Here is a 739-nt window from a genome sequence, read left to right as displayed (position 1 = left end):
GAGTGAAACCAGATGGTTCGAGAGTGCAGGAGTTTTGCCCTGCGCGAATGACCCATAATTTAACGTCAGTAACAAAGCATCTAGAAAAAAGGGAGAGGAGGAGGGAGGGGGAAAAAAAATCTAAATTGCTTCAAAACGGTTTCAAAATCCTGCAGCTTTTAAAAGCTGTGGCAATAGTGTATATCAAGATAAGGAGACTATTTCCTGACCCTCATAGAGAGAACTTCACCTCCCGCAGGATGGGTTTAACTGAATGAGTGAACATGTCTTATAATACTAAGCTTCCTGCCGCCCGTTTCCCTCTTTCGGTTTCTTCTTCCCCATGTTTATGTGAGTGTAAACGGGATTCTGAAGGTGCGGAGGGGATGAATGTGGTGGTAGGAGAGGAGAAGGAAAGCCCACCATTCGCACACCCCGAAGCCAATCCAAGCGTGCACTTGACTTGTGAGCTGTCAGTCTTTCCCGTATGTGTCTGTCCTTTGATTTGTGCATGTGGGTGAGGGTACGAGAGTTTGTGTCTGTGTGCTGGCATTCTGTGAAACACAGAAGAAAGGGAAGGAGAAGCAGGAAGAGTGAGCTCCGTGATCCGGTCCGGTCCGGTCAGCAGGACTCCTCCAGAGCGTTGACCACTTGCTCCAGGATGTCCGGGCAGTGATCGGCAATCTGTTGCAGGACGGAGTTTGCATATTCCTGTAGTTCGGCACTCTCTCGTTCACACTGCTCCAGCTCGGATTCCAGC

Source organism: Sinocyclocheilus grahami, unplaced genomic scaffold (genome assembly GCF_001515645.1).
Source record: "Sinocyclocheilus grahami isolate Dianchi unplaced genomic scaffold, SAMN03320097.WGS_v1.1 scaffold3641.1, whole genome shotgun sequence".
In the NCBI taxonomy this organism is placed as follows: domain Eukaryota; kingdom Metazoa; phylum Chordata; class Actinopteri; order Cypriniformes; family Cyprinidae; genus Sinocyclocheilus; species Sinocyclocheilus grahami.
This window is presented reverse-complemented; position numbering follows the sequence as displayed.